At 38.9% G+C, this 20,408-nt stretch overlaps 1 protein-coding gene across 1 annotated transcript in view; it reads right to left on the reverse strand.

Moving 5' to 3' along the window:
• Positions 1 to 20,408, reverse strand: part of MRTFB (myocardin related transcription factor B) — a 291,820-nt gene that overhangs the window by 184,374 nt on the left and 87,038 nt on the right. Inside the window, exon 3 of the mRNA XM_052635937.1 lies at positions 20,114 to 20,178. The gene's annotated coding sequence lies outside the window, so the exon portion shown is untranslated. The remainder of the gene's footprint in view (positions 1 to 20,113; positions 20,179 to 20,408) is intronic.

The following is a 20,408-nucleotide window of genomic DNA, read 5'->3' on the forward strand; positions in this document are numbered from 1 at the left end:
TACAGTATGCACTTTTCATTGCCCATCACAATTTGTTTTAAAAATGGAACATTTTCATTATATTTTAGTAAAGACTCACATGTGGAAATTCAGTCAAGGAGGTTTTTTGGTTTTTTTTTAACTTACATGGAATCCAATCAAAGTGATTAACACAACCAAGCTAATGCAAATGATTTTCAATACTTGATACAGTTATTTCGAGTATGTCAGCTGTCTCCAGAAGGGTGTAACACAGACCATTCTCAATTAATGTCTTGATTTGATCATTATTAACTTCTACTGGGCTACTTGAATGCAGAGCATCATTCAGTGAGAAATCTTCAGTGTGAAACCACAAACCGCTTTTGACACTTTCAACCACAGCACCTTCTCCATATGCTATAATCTTTTCTTTTGCATTTCAGTCGTTTTTACTTTTCTTGAAATAAAGCATAACACACCAAAAACGTTGCTTTTTTTCCTTCCATCTTCAATATTAAAATGACTACACAAAAATTCACCAATTTAAGTTTTTTTAATGCACACTGACAATAGCTATCAAAATACAATCTAAGAAAATTGTTTTGTATGAAGTTAAAGACAATTAAGCATTACCAGAGTCATCTTATGGAAAAAACTGAATCAATCTTTTGGCTATTCCAATATATACATATCAAATTGTATTTTCATAAATTGTACTATATTTCTGAATTGTAATGAACAATTTTATACTGACATTTTTAAAAATACCACTTATAATAAGGCCAAAATACATGAAATAGGCCTAAATCTGGCAAAAGATATGCAAAATCTGTACTTTAAAACACTGCTGAGAGAAATTAATGACATAAATAAAGGAGAGAAATAAAATATCTTCATGGGCTGGAAGACTTAATACTGTTCTAAGAAGTCAATTCTCTCCAAACTGACATATGCATGCATACGTGCTAGGTTGCTTCAGTAGTGTCCAACTCTTTGAGACCCTAAGGACTGTAGCCTGCGAGGGCTCCTCTGTCCATGGAATTCTCTAGTCTAGAATACCACAGTGTGTTGCTGCGTCCTCCCCCAGGGGATCTTCCTGACCCAGTGACTGAACCCGTGTCTCTTAAGTCTCCTACATTGGCAGCCGGGTTCTTTACCACCAGTGCCATCTTTGCTTTTTGTTGTTCACTCAGTCTTGTTCAACGCTTTGCAATCCAATGAACAGCAGCACACCAGGCTCCCTGCCCTTCACTATCTTCTGGAGTTGGCTCAAACTCACGTTCACTGAGTCGGTGACGCCATCCAACCATCTCATCCTCTGTCATCCCCTTCTTCTCCTGCCCTCAATCTTTCTCAGCATCAGGGTCTTTTCCAATGAGTTGGCTCTTCACATCAGGTGGCCAAAGTACTGGGGCTTCAGCTTCAGCGTCAGTCCTTTGAATGAATATTCAGGGTTGATTTCCTTTATGATTGACTGGTTTGATCTTGCTATCCAAGTGACTCTCAAGAGTCTTCTCCAGCACCACAGTTCAATACTTCAGCATTTAGCCTTCTTTATGGTCCAACTCTCACATCTCACACGACTACTGGAAAAACCATAGTTTTGACTATACAGACCATTGTCAGTAAAGTGATGTTTCTGCTTTTTAACATGCTGTCTATGTTTGTCATAGCTTTTCTTCCAAGGAGCAATTATCTTTTAACTTCATGGCTGCAATCACCATCTTCAGTGATTTTGGAGCCCAAGAAAATAAAGTCTGTCACTGTTTCCATTTTTTATTTTGGGAAGCCCAAATTGACATATAGATTCAGTACAATCCCGAACAAATTCTCAAAGGCTGTTTTGTATATGTTGATAAGCTGATGCTAAAATTTTATATGGATAGCCAAAACAACTTTGAAAAAAATGTACAAAATTGGAGGACTAATACTACCAATTTCAACCCTGAGTATAAGGCTACAATAATTAAGACAGCATGCTGCTGCTGCTGCTAAGTCACTTCAGTCATGTCCGACTCTGTGCAACCCCACAGACGGCAGCCCACCAGGCTCTGCCGTCCCCTGGGATTCTTGAGGCAAGAACACTGGAGTGGGTTGCCGTTTCCTTCTCTAATGCATGAAAGTGAAAAGTGAAAGTGAAGTCACTCAGTCGTGTCTGGCTCTTCACGACCCCATGGACTGCAGCCTACCAGGCTCCTCCATCCATGGGATTTTCCAGGCAAGAGTACTGGAGTGGGGTGCCATTGCCTTCTCCATAAGACAGCATAGTAGAAGCATGATGGCAGACAAGACAAATGGAACAAAACAGACTCCAAAATAGACCACAAGTGACTTTTGACTAAGGCACAAAGGCAATTCAGTGACGAGAGAACGGTCACTTCAACAGATGGTGCTGGAACAACCAGATACCCATATGCAAAAAATACAAACTCTGATCACACCTTGTATCACACGCAAAAATCAAGTCAAAATGGATCATATCCCTAAATGTAAAAGCCTAAAATTATGAAACTTTTACAAGACAACAGGAGATAATCTCTATGATCAAGGATTAGGTAAAGATTTCTTAAATATGATATCAAAAGCATAATCCATAAATTAGAAAAACTGATAAACTGAACGTCAAACTTAAGAACTTTTGCTCTTTGAAAAACACCATTAAGAAAATTAAAAGACAAATCAGACCTGGAGAAAATATTTGCAGATCATTTATCTAATAAAGAATCTACATATAGAATGTATAAAGAACTCTCGAAACTCAGCAATAAGAAAACAAAAAATATAATCAATGAATAAGATCTGACCTTTCACAGAGAAATGGCAAACTAGCACATAAAAAAGTACTCAACACATTAGTCATTAGGAAAATGCAAATTAAAAGCACAATGAGATGATACCACGACACATTTATTAGAATGCCTAGAATTAAAAAGACTGACCATATTAACTGCTGACAGAGACGTGGAACAACTGGAACTCTCATGCACTGCTGGTGATAACTGTAAAAGGACATGACAACTCAAAAAACAATTTGATGGTTTTAAAATACTTAAACATAACCTACCACAGGACAGAGCCCACCCCACTCCTAGGTATCTGCCTAAGAAAAAAGAAAGCATATGTCCATACAAAGACTTGTATACAAACTTTCAGATCAGTTTTATTTATAATAGTCTGTACTGGGAACACACAAATGGCCATCAACAGGGACTATATACACAAACTGTGGAGTATCTGTATTTCTCAGGAATAAAGGAAAAAACTACTGATACACTCAACAACATGAATGAACCTTGAAATAGTTACACTGAGTGAAAGAAGCCAGGCAAAAATGAGTACAGAGTACATGAATCCACTTACATAAAACCCCAGAACAGGCAAACTAATCTACAGCAACAGATCAGTGGCTGCATGGAGATACAAGCAGAAAGGTGTGAGGGTGGCTTTACCAAGAGCACAAAGAAGCTTTTGCCACCATGGGTACTGTCAATGTTCTCACTGTGGTGATGGCTTCAAGGGTGTATGTGTTTGTCAGAACAGATTAAATCGTACACTTTAAATGCATGCCATTTACTGCAGGTCAATTATGCCTCAATAAAACTGGGGAAAAAATAACTGCTTATATTTTACAATATCCATTCTAAATTGCCCCTTTTTCATTAGCATATTGAAAATCTTTCATTGTAATGAAGCAATTGATATAACTGCCTCAAATACATCTTTTCTTTTGACCTTTACTCTATATAAACACAACTGTAAAAGTAAATTACTATTGGACGGAAAAGTGAACAGACTGGTCTCCCTGGATTACTCGGCGGTCTGTTTATTGGCTTCAAACAAAGCCCAAATGTTTAGCTAAACTACCAGTACTGAATGCTTGGTCACTTAATTTTGAAAATATTATAACCACAAGCTAGCCTAGAGCAATTCATTAATTCAAATAAACATTTACTGCACATGTACTCTGTCTGTCATTGTTGTCCGTTCTGGACTTCAGGCAGCATGGTCAGTAGCAAATTACAAAGCCATTCTGCATCCAGTCTGTAAGGTTTTAGTCACTGCATTTAAATAATACACCTAAAGAATATCAATGGAAACAGGATGATTATTCTTCTAATATAAAGTTAAAATAATAAATGCCAGTGACAAGATGAATAAAGAATCAGACACTGACAGCTTAAAATTCCAGAACAAAGCTATCTTTTGAAACCTAAGTGAATTCAGGACAAACGGTAAAAAAAGAAAAAAAAAGTACTTCCAAACACAGAGTGGAACTTGTTATCTCTAAGAAATTCTGCCAGTTTAGAAGTATAAAAAGATGTGAAAAACATGTGGCAAGACCCATAATTAATTAATTAACTATCTATAACAACTAGGCAACTTTAAGTCAGGTCCCTGTTAGTATCAGATGAGATACTATGCCATAGCACATTCTCCTTTGCTGATTTTAGAGAATTCCATGTCAATTGGACCAAAGATGGTAATTACATCTGACAGAAGATATAAGCTTATTTATTCATCAAAAACAAAAATCAATAGGTCCACACCTCTTGCCATTAATATATACGACAGTTTACAGCTTATCAAGGGCATCCATTTGAAAATCTATGCTATATTTTCTCTTGTGCAGTGGTACTCCTCTTTTAGGATTTTTTAAATAAAAGAATCCAATGAACTCATGCAATGGACAAAAAAAATCAATAAATATCCCTTGTTAAAGAAAACCGTTGATGTACTGTGCTTCAGATTCCTTTAGAAACTGTTATTCCTTTCCTAAAAATTTTAAGCTGTCTTTGAACTATCATGTTTTCTGTTCTCAAAGGAACAATTTTATCAGGTGATAAGCTTTTAGTAAATTCTGACTGACAAAATGATTCTGTCACATGTTCTAAACACATCATATCCAAACTCACATCCACATTAAACACTGCTAATCTCCTAAATAGACCTCCCTGGTGGCTCCTAAATATTCAGTAACCACAGCATTCCAGACCACAAGTTCTGCAAGCACAGTCTGTGAATATTTTCATTCCTGTAGAGAGGCAATAACCATTAAAATGAAAGACGAAAAACTAACCAGCATATTCTGTAATTTTAACTTTTCATTTCTGTTTTTCAGATTTGTAAAAATGAAAATAAAAAATTTTTAAGGGTAGGAAACATGTCCAAAAAGGAGAGACATTCAACAGCTGAGAGTAAACAAAGTTTTCATTATGAAGCTTTTCCAACTCGCCTCCAATATTTACTTTAATTAAAAAGGTGAAACGACACCTGTCACAGTGGAGTTCCACTAAAGCCGAGAGCCGAATCTATGCTTCTTCACACCAGCTCCTCCGTCCATTACTGCCCTCTTGTTAACGTCCATCACCTAACTTCTACTGACGATTTAAAACATGCCAGGCACTGTGCTAACCACTTCAGATGCAGCACTTCCACTTGCCCTCATGGCAATTCTGTGATGAAGCATTCCACAGACTGGTAGAGCATCAAGGACTTTAAGAACCTGCCCAAGATGACTGAGCTATTCCCCATGATGAACAGAACAGAAGAAATCTTAAACTCCTTAGCAGTGAGTCTCCCAGCCAGGCTCCCACAGGGACCACAGCTGTCTGAGAACATGGACTGTTAAAACCATGAGCACTTGGTGTTTATTCTCAGTGTGGTTATTATTCTCTAATTCACTTTAATTGGACTACATCTTACCATGGAAGAGAGAGCAACACTGTTGACAGGACTAGGTATATAGGATAATTACTCTTCCTCGCTTTGGCTTTTGGGTACCCTTCATTATCATAATCTTGGCAAGTCAGGCAAGGTCTTTCCTCTAAGATGAAAAGACTGCCTTAGAGTTATGGGGTAGAGTAGCTGCCAGTGTGATTATTACTTCTGACCATGTGTATGGTGGTGTCAAACATTTTAAATTGCACCCATGTTTTTCACATAAGTAAATAATACAGTATAAAGTATTAACAAATAGGATATACGGACAAGTAATTTATATCCTTCATTCCTGCCCAGACTCGACCTTTCATTCACGACAGCCTGAACAACGGTTTCAAATGGAGCTCCTCGAGCGTGTGTGAGGGCCAGTCCAGACCTCTACTGCCATCTGAAGATGAGCTGTTCTATATACGTTTCATGGCAACACATCTGTAAAAGAAGCCTACAAACCACACACTTCCACCCTTAAGAGCATTTCTGCACACTATTTCACTACTTCTGAGATGCAGAATAAAACTTATTAAATTCGGGCGTGACTAACACAGGAGCAAGCACTGGTTGAAAAGTGTCTGCATTCTCTGTCTCGTGAGAAAGACTGTTTACTGAGAGCATAATCAAGATTCATCAGCTACTTAAACTACAGAAACCACAGCTAAAGTCCATTAGAAATGTCAGTTTACATACAGAGTATGCATATATTATTTAGAATCACCAGTCTTTATAACTGCTAGGCAACACATTAGCCTAAATTCTACACACACTTAATCAGAGATGCATTTCAATTGTTTTAAACTTTCCATAACTCAGACAAATCCTTCCTTAATTAGACTAAATCTGGGTAGAGGTAAACTATTTGGATGTTCCTCCTCCCCCATTATTTAATGCTCCTTTTATAATTATTTTTCAGTTCAGTCGCTCAGTTGTGTCTGACTCTTTGCAACCCCATGGACTGCAATACGCCAGGCTTCCCTGTCCATCACCAACTCCCGGAGCTTGCTCAAACTTAGGCCCATCGAGTCGGTGATGCCATCCAACCATCTCATCCTCTGTCATCCCCTTCTCCTCCTGCCTTCAATCTTTCCCAGCATCAGGGTCTTTTCTAATGAGTCAGTTCTTCGCATCAGGTGGCCAAAGTATTGGAATTTCAGCTTTAGCATCAGTCCTTCCAATGAATATTCAGAACTGATTTCCTTTAGGATGGACTGCTTGGATCTCCTTGCAGTCCAAGGGACTCTCAAGAGTCTTCTCCAACACCACAGTTCAAAAGCATCAATTCTTTGGCACTCAGCTTTCTTTATAATCCAACTCTCACATCCGGTATGACTACCGGAAAAACCATAGCTTTGATTAGGTGGATCTTTGTTGGCAAAGTAATGTCTCTGCTTTTTAATATGCTGTCGAGGTTGGTCATAGTTTTTCTTCCAAGGAGTAAGCGTCTTTTAATTTCATGGCTGCAGTCGCCATCTGCAGTGATTTTGGAGCCCCCCAAAACAAAGTCTCTCACTGTTTCCCCATCTATTTCCCATGAAGTGATGGGACCAGATGCCATGATCTTCATTTCTTGAATGTTGGGTTTTAAGCCAACTGTTTCACTCTCCTCTTTCACTTTCATCATGAATGATATGGTAATAAAATTATATGACAAAGTTATATTATCACATATGATAAATTATATTTATTAGTCATCAAAAAAATCCAAGAACTAAGGAGTGGAGATACGGCATACATGAAAGCGACGCAGCAGAGGAGTGGCCCTGACGGGTCCTGGGCCCGGCGGCATGAGAGGGCCAGGCCTCTTCCCTCAAGGGCCACTGTGCACCACCATCTGTAAGGGCTGCTGACGAACCCCTCTCTGACATCTAGGCTGTAAACTTTTCTAGTTTCAATGATGCTACCTCTGAAAAATTAACTAGAAAAGAATAAAGGTAAGAACCTCTTGATAAAAATCATTTCAGAATACAGAATAAGCTAAACTATATTAGAGGTATTTAACGTTTTTCTTTTCTCCAGGAGCTGATAAGGGGTATCTCCAGAAATCAACCTTCTTTCATTTCAGCTCTGTAACTGATTTCAAAAAGGATACAGTTTGCTGGGGTCTGGGGTCTCAGCATGGAGATTTTCCCATTCATAACTTAACTAGCTTATGCAGGAGTCAAACTCATAATTTTGACTTTATCATTAAGATCTGAAATGTATTCTCTTTCCCAGTCTTGAAGGAGCCTTGGTAAAATTCAGAAGGCACACAGTCTTAGTCTATCAGATATGTGTTGAACCTATTTGAAAGAATAAGCATTAATCTATAAACCAAAAGAAAATCATCTGTGTCATATTTTAAGCATGTATCTTAACAGTAATTTAAAAAGCTGGAATGCTATAATCTATGCAATTTGAGTTTTTAGAAATGCTCCTTTAAATTAACTTGCTAAAAGACACTTGTCTGCACTGGTAGTCAGGCAAATTTAGTTAAAGTTCTTTGGCGAAAAATTAAATAAACGAATACGGCTCACATTTCTACTAGGAGGGTAAGAAAGGAATCTAGGCAATAAACAAAGACACTTAAAATACATGCAATTTACTATAATATCTTGTCATATGCAAGGTGGTAGGATGAGAGTGTTTAGCCCATAAAAGTAATACAATTCTATTTATGCATTAAAATGAAAAAAAGCACAAAACCCAAAAAAACACCTTTCCCAAGTATCAACGTAACATTACTACTTTAGATAAATAAGACCCTATTTTTCTAATATTTAAATAATAAAAATTATACCATATCCAAGCTACCTGTGATTTGGTTTTCTTGAATATAGAGGAAAGACAGAGCTGGCAGCACATTCACCTCAAAATTAAAGGGTAAAAAACCAAAGTCAAATTCCACTTCTAGACTAGTGTTCCAAAAGCTATTAAGAGATAGGAATCAGGAGTCAGATTTCAAGATGCCAAAATCTGAAACCTGCAATTTTTTTAACATAAAAGATGAAAATAAGTTAACATCTGCTATTCAGAATACAAAATTTAGGTCTTGCTATGAACTCAGTTCTTACTTTTAAGGTGAACTTCCAGTCCTTTCCATTCACAAATAGGACTTGATTTATTAAGTTCCCTGCTTTGTATCTCCAGAGTTGATCAAAGCACATTTTCTTAGTACAATCTGTATTGTTCCAAGTGTTTTATAAACATCTTTTGTGAGAGCTTACAGGAGTGATCTGAAATCATATCCAAGGTTTCATCCTGTGAGTCAGTTATTCTTAAAAGGAAACAGAATCTGTCTTTATCACCTTTATTTCCCTACCTATGACAAATCAATTTTAGTCACGAAATTTAAAAAACTAATTAGCAGGACTGTCAGTAGATAATTACTGATAATACTTGGCATGGCAAAGGAAAAAGGCATAATTTCACTACCTGGACATGAAAATTTCAGGTCTACACAGTATCTGAACTTTTATAACAGTCCCTTAGCCACTATGTTCACTACACAGCCCTACATTGATAACTCCCAAAACTATATTTCCTGTCCTCAACTGAGATCCAAACTGTATATTCAGCTGCGTGCTGAACGTGTTCCCCTGAATCATTCACATAGATATTCACTGAATACCTGTTATGTGTCAAGTATACTATGCTGGGCTCTGGAAGCTCAGAATGAAGAAAACAAGATAGTCCCTGTCCTCATGAGACTTTTAATTGTGAAGAAAGCCAAACCAGTCAAATAATCGTAAAAATATGTAACATACAAGTTGTGATTAGTTCCGTGTCCCAGTCTAAGCTGGTCTGAAACTGAACTCACGGCACTGCAGTCTGCCTGCTCCCTGAACCTGCATTCTTGATGGCAATGGTGCCATCACAGGCTACCAGAGACACACAAGAGGGAGGCACTCTTCCTCCTCAGATCTCCTCCGGCTCAGGACTCCCTGAGCATGTGTGCACGGTCAGCTCTGCCCAACAACCTTCCTCTTTTTGGGAACTCCCAACGTGATGGTGGTAGACAGCTTTCAAAGACGCCCATGCCTGGTGAAGGCAAAAAAACTCAAAGCCAGGAGAGCCCTTGGGAGAGAGGAGCTTTTTCTTCCTCTTGGCAAGAGAGTATGAAGACGGCCCCTGCCCTATGCAGAAGCCCAAGGGCCCAGAGTTGGGAGAAAGAGTCCCTGTGATGATGAGACCTCTTCCAATCCCCAAGGTCCCTGGGTTGTTCTGGTTTCTGCAGCATTTCATATCTTTTACAACCTTCTCCAAGAACCTTCCGATTAATTTCTCTTTTAACTTAAGATAGTTTAAACTTAAGGAGGATTTCTGTTACTTGTAGCCAGGATTCCTGACTGATAGCTCCTAAACATTTCCAGCCTGAGTCTTATCCAACTCTGTCACAAATACCCTAGTTCAGGTCCTCACTTACTGGACTAACACAACAGCCTAATGGGACTCTGGTCTCCAGTCCTGCCCCCGCAGGCAGCATCCATAACACAGGGGCCAGAGTGACTACATCACGCTCCCCCTGCTGGAGCGTGGCTCCAGCATCAACAGGGACAAGATCTAAACTCAACAGGACACACCAGCTCTCTACAATCAATCTTCCTCTGCAGCCACACACCTGTTACTCCTTGCCTCACATTTTATGCTCTGACTGTATGGAATTACGTGGGCTTTAGCTTAGAGAGAGACACACACCCTTCCCTGCCCAATGCTGAACTGACTGGTAAGCAGGAGATTTTCCTTTCTGAAAACTTGGAAAACCTGAAGAAAGTAAAGTGGTTTTCTTTAGGTTCACTTCTAGGCATCAAAGTCATCACATCCATTTCTACATGTTATTACACTAAGAATTCTAAATACCATGGCTACAAGATACCTGGTCTAGACACAGTGTACACAGTAGCAAGAAACTGGAGGAGAAAATCAAAGACCCTAACAAAAAGTTCTGACTGCCACCCATCTTTTCGGATTGAGCACAACTCTTGTGAATGTACTGAAATCTACTGAGTTGCATGCTTTAAATGGGTGAACTTCGTGGTACATGAATTATATCTCAATAGAGCTGCTTCAAGTGTCCACTCTTCAGTGAGGCATTCTCACCCAGATACAGGAGAGTACTCCTTCCTCCCTTCCATGGGTCTCCACTGTCTGTGGATGCTTCAGGCTTGGCATGTGAGCTTTAGTTCTTTGAGGATAGAGCCATGGCCCACTCACCTCCGGATCCCTAAGCCTAGTCAAGGGCTTAGTACATACAAAACACTGAAAATGTTCACAGAATGTCCCATGCTTTCTGAGCTAGGCAGAACACTGAAAGACATTATTTCTAACTTAAAAAATGCACATTGGGTTTTAGGTTAGGAAACTTGGTCTTCTCACCTTGTATTAGATGAGAATATTTGAAAATATGAAAGATGTTTAAATACCTCTACCCATTATATAGTTAACAGCTGACCATTTAATTTTGCAGCAACTTTTAAAATCAGATGTATAGAAATAAGGTGCAATTTTTTTTTAACTTGCAGAAAATTTCAAACAGAGGCAAGACAACATAAGCAACCAAAGAAAAACAGAAGTTGGTCTTCTCAAAAATTAAAAAATTTCTTCAAAGAACATTCTTTAAAAAAGTGAAAAGACAATCCACAGGAAGGGAGGAAAATTTTACAGTTCATATCTCTGATAAAGCCCTATGTGGAGGGCAGAGGGGTGCATCTAAAATATACAAAGAAATCTAGAATACACAAAAATAACTCAGCAATAAAAAGACAATCTCATTTTTTAAATGGGAAAAGAATGTGAATAGGCATTTCTCTAAAAAATATACAAGTGACCAAGAAGCTCATGAAAAGATATTGAACGCCATTAGGGTGGAGAAGGCGATGGCACCCCACTCCAGTACTCTTGCCTGGAAAATCCCATGGACGAACGAGCCTGGTAGGCTGCAGTCCATGGGGTTGCTAAGAGTCAGGCACGACTAAGCAACTTCCCTTTCACTTTTCACTTTCCTGCATTGGAGAAGGAAATGGCAACCGACTCCAGCATTCTCGCCTGGAGAATCCCAGGGACAGGGGAGCCTGGTGGGCTGCCATCTAAGGGGTCGCACAGAGTCAGACACAACTGAAGCGACTTGGCGGCAGCAGCAGCAGCCATTAAGGAAAATGCAAATCAAAATTACCACGAGAGACCACTTCACACTCACTGGGATGGTTACTATGAAAAACAAAACAAAAAATAACAAGTGTTGGCCAGGATGGAATCCTCTAACACTGCTGATGGGAACGTAAAATAGTACAGCCACTTTGGAAAACAGTTTGGCAATCCCTCAAAAAGTTAAATATAGAGTTACCATGAGAGGCAGCAATTCTACTCTTAGATATATATCCATGAGAAATGACAGCAGATGTCCACCCAAAAAACTTAGACATGAATGTTCTCAGCAGCATTCACAACAGCCAAAACCTGGAAACCACCTAAGTGGCCATCAACGGATGAATAAACAAAATGTTATCTATCTATGCCGTAGAATATTATTTAACAACAAAAAAGAATGAATTCTTATATATGCTATGACACAGACGAACCTCAAAAGCATGCTAAGTGAAAGAAGTCAGACACAAAAGGTCACACGTATTGTGTAATTCCATTTATATGACATACTCCGAATTCAGAGACACACAAAGTAGAAACGGTGGCTGCCAGAGACTAAAGACAGGGAAGAATGGAAAGTGACTGCTACTAGGTCTGGGGTTTCTTTTTGGGGTGATTAAAGTGTCTGGAATGAGACTGGGGATCCATGCGTAACTCTGTGAATACAGAAAGATCTACTGAATTTTATGTTTTAAATGGATGAACTTTATGGTATGTGAATTACATGTCAATAGAGATGTTATGAAAAAAAATTACTACACAAAATCATATAGTGACACCTCCGTGCAGGGGCCTGACTGAATCACTTTGCCTACCACAGGATAACCTGTCATAAACACACACACACACAAACGCACAATCTGTTCAAATGAGGAAATGATTTATTTTCCTACCACCAAATCCCCACAGTGACCAATCATAAAATCAAATTCAAAGTAAAAGAAAAAAAGAACAAAAGAGCATGCAAACTGCAATTTGCTGGCAGGTATAAAATGGAACTAACCAAAAAGTGCACAAAGAAAAATGTTTACCAGAACCACTCGCTTCCCTTTGATTACACAGATTTAAACAAGCCAAAGTCCTTTTTAACTGATGAGAAAATGTGCCAGCTTCTTTATTAACACAGAGCAAGGAAAAACAAGCATTCTCTCCTATAACAAAATTAACATCCCACAGAAGGTCTGTTTGTACTTGGCCGTCACAAACCTTTCATCTCAGAGCACTGCTATATTAAACAAGCCCATGTTGTATTGAACACAATGAGCCAGACACCTTGGCAGGCTCCTAAAATTTGCCAGTTAATGCTGAAGAACATTAGAAACAGAGAGGAGGGTAAGAACGAGGGCAATGGCGCTGATAAAGCGGCTGTATCTTCGTTCCGCCCAACATTTCACTCATCTACGATAATGGAAACACTCTAAGAACTGTGACAAGAAAAGCCAGAGAGATCTGGATTCAAGTTACTGTTTTGTTTTTAATGTACTAGCTGAGTGCCCAAGGACAAACCTCATAACCAAGCCTTCTATTCTCTAAAACTGGAGTGACTGAATCTAGCCTCTGAGAGTCATTAGAGAACAAAATGAAACAATACACACCGAAGGTACAGCCAACACTCAATATGTACATCCCCACCATAAAAATCCTCACTGCTCTCAACTCTTCAATGCAAATATTGATTCTGGAGCTTGTATCACAACACAAGTAATTGACACCAGTCATTCTTTACTACCCCAAGGACATCTAAGCAACCAAAAGATCCTATGAAAAGTCTCTATTAAATTATTCCCTCTTCCATATAACTGAAAGTAAGAAAGCCATCAATAAAGTCTGCTTTAAATGTATTAAATCAGGGCATGACACAAAGCATTCATTCACCTAAGAGGTATTTAAAAGCAATGAACTGAGAGAGACATACCAAGAGAAACACTTACTATTAGAGACAAATGCCTATTTTTCAGTGCAATAATTGGTAACCTTTCCATAAAGATTGATGAAATCTGATTATAATTCCCAAGTGTCAGTAATCAGTTCTTAAGGAAAAAGAAAAAGGAAGTGGGATGGCTTCAAGCACTGCAAAAAAGATGTAGGCGGATACCCTTCCTACTGACAGCTATTACCGTTAACATTTGAGAGATGGCTGCCAGAAGATTCAGACAAAAAAACTCTGTTACATTAAAACAGACTGAAATCTACTTACAACAAAACTTACTGGGTTTAGCAGACGCAAACATAACCCGTACCATGAATTAGGTGTCTTCTCTGAACAAACAGGCACAGAGGTAAAGCTCATGTGAAATTCCCGCGTTTGTCATTACACCACTACCTCACACGTGGCGTGGCGGAAGTCTACTTAGAGACTCTGCAGGGAGACCATGGGGTCACAAGGAGTCGGACAGGACCGAGTGACTGAACTGAAGTGAACTGAGACTCTGCAGTGGTAGATGGTAGACTCCCTCTGCCCAGCTCCAGACCAAGTTCTAATCACAGCACAAACAGTTCAGGGTCTCAAGGGGGATGGGACACTCCAAGGCTGGAGAGGCCTACCCCTGGGGAGCTCCACCAAGCACCACGTTCTTTATGGAACTTGTAGCCCAAAGCTTCTGTTCTCTACCCCTCTTCCCCAAACTCTCCCCCTAAGACTCTAAATTTAATGAAACCTCTGTGAGGGACTAACTAACTCACTGTACATGCTACAGAAGGAAGGCCGAGTGTTGCCTTTGCTAGGGAGATGTTCTCTATGCCACACATCAGCACTTATTTTGCCCTCCTATTGCAGTTCAGTACTCTCACCCTGACCATGAAACAGTTTCATGTGAATATTCTACCACCACAAATCCTGTATATGAAGACAGAACTTCTCTTCTTTCCAACTTTCCAATCAAATAACCACTTACACTGCCAGTCTAAACTTTAAGCTTTATGCCTAAAATAGGAAGAAACTGTTGCAAATGCATAAAATCCAACCCATTAAGTGCATAAGAATGTCTTAAAATCTGTTTAAATACAGTATAAAAATTTTTACAAACGCAGCTCAGAGGAGAAATAAATGATAGTCTTAAGTTTAATTAAGACTCCAGTTTAACTGCTACTAGTAATGCCTCACTTTTCAGAAGTATTTTTAGAATTAGGATTTTAAAGCATGCAATTAAAGTAAGTCATCAGTGAAATGAAAGCTATAATATAAGGAACTTCCTATACGATTGGAGAAAAGAGATAAAAGAACACAGAACTTCACTTATTTTAGAAAAAAAGTACAAGATCATACCATTAGCCACAATAAGATAGAGGGTAAAGTCCAGAAAATATAATTTAGACCTACAAAATGATGACTCAATAATTTCCTTTCAAGCCTGCCTAGATTTATTAATAACTTTAGATTTATTAAGGAAGGAGTTGCTAAGAAAGTTAAAGTACAAATAAAAATTGCTAGGGGATTATTTAATAAATTAAAAAAATTTTACATGCAAATAGCTGCTGCTAAAATACTAATTAAAACTAGCACATGGATTCTTTAGAATCCCATACTCCAGTGGAAACAAAGTGTATGAAACAAGAATCCTCAACATTGCCTAAATCTATTAGATAATTGTTCCATTCTCTCTGTTTATTTTGGCTGTGAAAAACTGGTTGTGAGTCAGAAACGCTAATAGGCAGGATACTGGACAAAGATTTACACATTCTTCTTAATGGCCGGCAATCCATTTCTCTACTTTTAACAAATGCTTGACTACACAATTAAAATATACCTCAATTTCTCTCCATTATAATTTACTTTATCCTTGTCTTCAAATAACTGAAAGATATTCCCATCTGTATAATATGAAACATATTGTAAATAGCAGATCAAGTACTTTACCTATTTTAGACAGTTACTTTCCCCTTAACAGCAACAAAAAACAAAAAAGGAGATTTAAAACGCAGTTGTATGTGTGATTCTGCGAAGAAATTGGACAGAATCCAAATCAACAGTCCAAACAAAACATCACAAGAGGTTACAGTAGCAAACGTCACTACAATTATATACATCTAGATTTAGGAGCATTTAAACATCACACAACGGACTGGTTCCAAATAGGAAAAGGAGTACGTCAAGGCTGTATATTGTCACCCTGCTTATTTAACTTATACGCAGAATACATCATGAGAAACGCTGGGCTGGAAGAAGCACAAGCTGGAATCAAGATTGCCAGGAAAAATACCAATAACCTCAGATATGCAGATGACACCACCCTTATGGCAGAAAGTGAAGAGGAACTCAAAAGCCTCTTGATGAAAGTGAAAGAGGAGAGTGAAAAAGTTGGCTTAAAGCTCAACATTCAGAAAATTAAGATCATGGCATCCGGTCCCATCACTTCATGGCAAATAGATGGGGAAACAGTGGAAACAGTGTCAGACTTTATTTTTTTGGGCTCCAAAATCACTGCAGATGGTGACTGCAGCCATGAAATTAAAAGACACTTACTCCTTGGAAGAAAAGTTAAGAGCAACCTAGATAGCATATTCAAAAGCAGAGATACTACTTTGCCAACAAAGGTCCATCTAGTCAAGGCTATGTTTTTTGCAGTGGTCATGTATGGATGTGAGAGTTGGACTGTGAAGAAGGCTGAGCGCCAAAGAATTGATGCTTTTGAACTGTGGTGTTGGAGAAGACTCGAGAGTCCCTTGGACTGCAAGGAGATCCAACCAGTCCATTCTGAAGGAGATCAACCCTGGGATTTCTTTGGAAGGAATGATGCTAAAGCTGAAACTCCAGTACTTTGGCCACCTCATGCAAAGAGTTGACTCATTGGAAAAGACTCTGATGCTGGGAGGGACTGGGGGCAGGAGGAGAAGGGGACGACCGAGGATGAGATGGCTGGATGGCATCACTGACTCGATGGATGTGAGTTTGAGTGAACTCCGGGAGCTGGTGATGGACAGGGAGGCCTGGTGTGCTGCAATTCATGGGGTCACAAAGAGTCAGACACGACTGAGTGACTGAACTGAAATATCACAGGTTGTTAGTTTTCTTCTCCAAGAAATTAAATTTCTTAATTAAAATTGAAGGCACATCTCACTTGCATCTTAATTCTAACTTAACAATGATTATATTGACCAATCATTAATTCCTACAAAAATGATTTGAGTGTCTGCCATGTACATGCCAGGTATCACAGTAGTTGCTGGATGTAAGCTGGTGCATAAAACACACTAGGTCCAAGCCTCAACCATGTTAACTTGGAGTGAAAAGAAAAGCATCACATGAAAGGCAATCTATAAGATGATGCATTCTATATCAAGGAAAAAGATGAATTTTAACTGGCTTTCAATTAAGTCAAAAAACAAACAGTAAGCTGATGACAAAGTACATGTTTGTTTCATGTGAGACCTTCCTTAGGCAACTTTTATTTGAAATAAAATCTAAAACAAACATAAAATTAGAGCTCATATTCATATCAGAAACTAGCAAAATCCTCTGGACAGATGAAACTCAACATCGGCATTCATACGTATACATGTGAATGCATAGTCACCTAACTCAGTAATATTAGTTAGTTGCCAACAGTGGAAAATTCTTAAAGAGATGGGAACATAAGACCACCTGACCTGCCTCTTGAGAAACCTGTATGCAGGTCAAGAAGCAACAGTCAGAACCAGACATGAACAACAGACTGGTTCAAAATCGGAAAAGGAGAACATCAAGGCTGTATATTGTCATACTGCTTATTTAACTTATATTTTAAGTACATCATGTGAAATGCTGGGTTGGATGAATCACAAGCTAGAATCAAGACTGCTGGGAGAAATATCAACAACTTCAGATATGCAGATGACACTAATGGCAGAAAGCAAAGAGGAACTAAATACTCCTGATGAGGGTGAAAGAGGAGAGTGAAAAAGCTGGCTTAAAACTAAACATTCAAAAAACTAAAATCATGGCATCACTTCATGGCAAACAGATGGAGAAAAAGTGGAAACAGTGGCAGGTTTTATTTTCTTGGGTTCCAAATCACTGTGGATGGTGACTGCAGCCACAAAATTAAAAGATGCTTACTCCTTGGGGAAAAAAAGCCATGACAAACCTAGATAGCATATTAAGAAGCAGAAACATCACTTTGCTGACAAAGGTCCGTATAGTCAGAAATATAGTTTATCCAATAGTCATGTACAGATGTGAGAGTTGGATCATAAAGGCTGAGCGCCAAAGAACTGATGCTTTTGAACTGTCGTGCTGGAGAAGACTCTTGAGAGTCCCTTGGACAGCAAGAAGATCAAACCAGTCAATCCTACAGGAAATCAACCCTGAATATTCATTGGAAAGACTGACGCTGTAGCTGAAGCGCCAATACTTTAGTCACCTGATATGAAGAGCCAACTCACTGAAAAAGATCCTGATGCTGGGAAATACTAAAGGCAGAAGGAAAGACAGAGAATGAGATGGTTGGATGGCATCACCAACTCAATGGACATGAGCTTGAGCAAACTCCGGGAGATAGTGTAGGACAGGGAAGATTGGTGTGCTGCAGTCCATGGGGTCACAAAGAGTCGGACACAACTTAGTGACTGAACAACAATTTAAAAATATTTATACTGAATTAATCAGGGTAATGGGGCTTCCCTGATAGCTCAGTTGGTAAAGAATCCACCTGCAATGCAGGAGACCCCAGTTCAGTTCCTGAGTCAGGAAGATCCCCTGTAGAAGGGATAGGCTACCTACTCCAGTATTCTTGGGCTTCCCTTGTGGCTCAGCTGGTAAAGAATCTGCCTGCAATGCAGGAGACCTCGGTTCGATCCCTGGGTTGGGAAGACCCCCTGGAGAAGGGAAAGGCTACCCACTCCAGTATTCTGGCCTGGGTCACAGAGTTGGACATGACTGAGCAACTTTCACTTTCAATCAGGGTAAGAGCTAAAAACAAAGACCTCAGTATATTTTAACATTTTCATCACATTTAAAGTCCAAGAGCATCTCACGTACACACAAAAACCACATGTATGTTTTTAATAAGGAAATTCTTTATGTAAGTAAGGCTATCAGATGAAAGAGGTCTTTAAACATGAAAGGTTTACTCCAGTCAGAAACCCTGCTATCTTGCTTCCCTGGTGGCTCAATGGCAAAGAATCCACCTGCTAGTGCAGGAGACACAGGTTCAATCCCTGATCTGGGAAGATAGCACATGCCACAACTACTGAAGTCCAGGCCCCTAGAGCCAGTGCTTCACAACAAGACAAGCCACTGTACCGGGAAGCCCGCACACTGCAGTGAAGAGTAGCCCCTGCTAGAAAAGCCCGAGTGCAGCAACAGAGATCCAGCACAGCCCCAAATAAACAAATGCAAGTAAAAACAGGAAAGCCCTGCTATCTCAAGAGACACCATTTTTCCTTATTGGACGGGTAAGCATTAAACACACAAAACTCAGTGTGGGTAAGGGCGTGGAAAACAGGACTCTGGTGAATTTCATTTGGGGAGGGGTCTTTATTTACAGAGGGCAGTTTAGCCACAAGCACCTATATTTAAAATGCATATCATCTTTGACCCAGTAGTTATACTTCAAAGAAGATAAATGAACAAGCATATAATGATGTACGTATGGGGTTGTTTGACACACTATTATCCACTAGAAACCATCTAAACAGTCATCAAATGAATGACTCAATTAAAGTATGGTGCCTCTAAACAATCAAATATTGTCAGTAAAATGACTGTATACGATTATACATGTCTTTTACAATTCATGTGTAAAGATACATAAAATAATACTGTTGTAGTAAATAAAAGACCAATTTACTTAAACATTTATATGTAAATAGTTATACATTCATAAATTTCTAAATGGAGTTTCATCAAAATAATAATGGCAGTCATTTCTGGGTGGCAGGAGTTAGGTGTCATTGATGAAGTTTTTTCCCACTACTGCAAGAAAAAAAAAAACACATTTTCATTCAGGAAAATGAAGTGTTGCAATCTCACCAAGTGGCTTCAAATTCCTTCAACTCCCTACTTTAAAATCAAAAGTTTTCACTGAATGTTGCAAGTATGTATAATCACCAAACAGCTTACGGATTTCCACCTGTGGGATCTCCTTCTCAGCACCAGGCTTTAAAACAAGGAGATAACGGAAATTTATTAAAGATTCAAGTCAAATAAGTAAGGAAGCCAAATGACCTTAATCAGAAGCCCACATTTCTGGAAACCACCTTAAGAACCCCAGGTTCTATCAACTGACACACTCCTAAAACAACAATCTCCCTCTTGTATCTTCAGAAAGCAGGTATGGAGAGAAACTTTTTTTAAATAAGAGACATTTTCCTTAAAAAAATTAAATCATAAAAAACTTACCTCAGTAAAAATGTTTAATTATTTTCCTGTCTCACATTCTCTTTCTTAGCACCTTTACTGGGAACCTAGAGAGAAAAAAAAGTTAAAATTACTTTTTATTCAACATCTACGGCACGCCAGGCAGGGTGGTCAGAGAAAGTATCCCGGAGAACATCAAGTCTGAGAGGAATCAGAATGAATAAAATAGAAGTTACTAATATGGGAAGATTGGGCAGAAAAGTGAGTAGGTTCAAGTGGAATTGAATAACTCCCTAAATGGTTCAAGAACCTATACCTAATTATAGTCAACCTCACA

The sequence above is a fragment of the Budorcas taxicolor genome, chromosome 2 (assembly GCF_023091745.1).
Source record: "Budorcas taxicolor isolate Tak-1 chromosome 2, Takin1.1, whole genome shotgun sequence".
In the NCBI taxonomy this organism is placed as follows: domain Eukaryota; kingdom Metazoa; phylum Chordata; class Mammalia; order Artiodactyla; family Bovidae; genus Budorcas; species Budorcas taxicolor.